The sequence below is a fragment of the Cynoglossus semilaevis genome, chromosome 1 (assembly GCF_000523025.1).
Source record: "Cynoglossus semilaevis isolate Cse_v1.0 chromosome 1, Cse_v1.0, whole genome shotgun sequence".
Classification (NCBI taxonomy): domain Eukaryota; kingdom Metazoa; phylum Chordata; class Actinopteri; order Pleuronectiformes; family Cynoglossidae; genus Cynoglossus; species Cynoglossus semilaevis.
Window position 1 is genome coordinate 133,740 of NC_024307.1, and position 2,416 is coordinate 136,155.

Genomic DNA, 2,416 nt, shown 5'->3' on the forward strand with positions numbered 1-2,416 from the left:
TTGTTAGATTCCTAGTTCTTGTTGATCGACCCCACCTACAGGATGTTGGGTGCCCATACACTTTAGTTGTAAGCAACTGGAATTCATCCTCTACTGAGGAACTTCATCAGTTTCCGGTTTGAGTTCCAGTAACTGATGAAGTTCCTCAGTTAAAAAACTAAATGACCAAGTCCAGTTATTTACAACTAAACTCTTTGGATAACATGACCTGGAAGAATGAGAATCTTCACAGACCAGGATGTTGGCTGGTGTAGAGCTCTAGAGAATAACAGAACCCTGACCAGTATTGTCATCATCACCATCATAGTCAATCCTGATTGGCTAATGGCTCAGTGCTAGCACCAAGATGCATTCATTACAATCATTTTGCAGCTAAGACTCCAAGGCTGAATTTATAACGTGCTCTAAAAGCTTGACGGAGAGAGAGATTTATATTTATAGGAAACAATAATGTGTGTTTTATATCTATGAACTCTTTAAAATCACAGGGTGGGGCATTAGAGCAGCATTTAAAGGAAGTTTGTATCGTTGTAATTTATTAAGAGGTTCTAAAACTGGGTTTATCTTTAAATTTGTTATTTTGCCAAAATGTCTGTTTCCCACTGGAAACTACCGTAAAAAAATACTTTTTTTCACACGCTTGAACTCTGCGGCTCTGAAGTTCATACCGCTAGTGATTAGCCGCGGAGCTAATGTTAGCTTCAGCTCTAGAGCGGATCACTAAGTCTCCAGCCTGTGCATTCCAGCTACAGTCAGGGCTACGACGCAGGAAAGAGCTAACGTGTAACTAGCCGTGTTACAGGTACCGTTGGGGGGAAAAAAAAAATTATTTAATTAAAAGTGAAAAAAAAAATCTTTGTGTAAATACTCCATGTTACAACATGGACACCTGCGGCTTATAGAGAAGTGCGACTTACATATGTACAATAATGTTTTTTGTTTTTTTTTACATTTAGCGGGTGCGGCTTATATTCAGGTGCGCTCAGTAGTCCAGAAATTACGGTAGTTGTCAAAACACTTACTGACATTAACCGCTCTAAACAAATTTGTTTTACCTATGAAAGGTATAAAAACACAATCACCAATGACTTCTACGTCACTCTGACAGAAGAACTCGTCATTATTACATGTCATTATTCAACAGTGAACTGATCCATCAGCTGCACCAAGTTTTACTAAACCACAGAACTGGAGCCATTCATTATGACGTCTGTGTTAAAAATAGACCAGTGATGACCAGTGATGACCAGTGATGACCAGTGATGACCAGTCCTGCTTAGTCCAGATAAATAACCTGGTGTGAGGTTATAGTGTGAAGCTGGTCCACACATACACACAGCACAGGACCATGTGCCAGCAGTAGTCAGTTTAAATCAGCAGCGTTGCAACAAGAGCGCGGTGCAGTGGCCGATATTACAGGCGGAGCAGCTGCTCAGCGTTTTCCATGTGTGTGTGTGTGTGTGTGTTGAAAATATTGCATCAGCATTAAGCATTCAAGTGCAACTCCCTCTCTGGAAGTCTGTGCGGAACCAAGTCATGATCGATAAAGCCACCATTCTGACGCAGCAGGGCCTCGTAACACACACACACACACACACACACATACACCCACACTCAGATGAGTGTGAGAGCTTTCCTGAGTCACTCAGCTTTCTTCTGGTGTCGGCCGCCACCCCAGGTTAAGACCACAGACGACTGACATTCCCATTAAAGACTGTGACCCAATCAACCGGCTCGTTACGGAACGCTACCGCCACGGACACCGCTAATGCTACGGTGCGGAGTGTGAAAGATCTGAAGAAAGAGTAATGAAAGGATGACAGATTCTGCTTCACACACTGATGATGCTGCTACACACACATCATCACACACACACACAGCCTCGCTGATAGACATTCTGGGAAAAGTCAATATTGTGCCAGGCAGGCAGACGGGAGTGAGATTGCCCAAAGGTAACACGGAGGTTGAAGGATATCAGAACAACTTATTCATCAAAAGGCCATTGGTGTTTTCAGTTTGGGGAGGGGGCTCAGGGGGGTGGAGGTGGGGCACACGACCCTGTGGAGACAGATAACAGTCATATCTGTCATGTCATTCCACTACAGGCTCCAAGAACCAGGAGACCTGGACACAGTCTTTAAATGTGTGTCTGTCTCAGCGTGTGTGTGTGTGTGTGTCATGCACCACTGCTCATGTGCAAAGTAAATTCTAATCACATTTACACAGGACTTGGGCTCATGTTCACACTGCAGTCTCATAAAAATGAGACGTTGGAGCTGCAGCCGAACAGCACACACCACTGAAAATAAAACATGACTGTTATTAATGTGGGACAGATTGTTGTCAACGACGCACGTCGGGGGGGAAGAAAGCATGTCACAATGAGAGGGGGGGGGAGTCAGAAAAAAGAAGCCGA

General features: G+C 43.9%; 1 protein-coding gene across 1 annotated transcript in view; it reads right to left on the reverse strand.

Moving 5' to 3' along the window:
- tiam2a (TIAM Rac1 associated GEF 2a) overlaps nucleotides 1-2,416 on the reverse strand; it is a 49,316-nt gene that overhangs the window by 10,986 nt on the left and 35,914 nt on the right. The window lies entirely within an intron of this gene.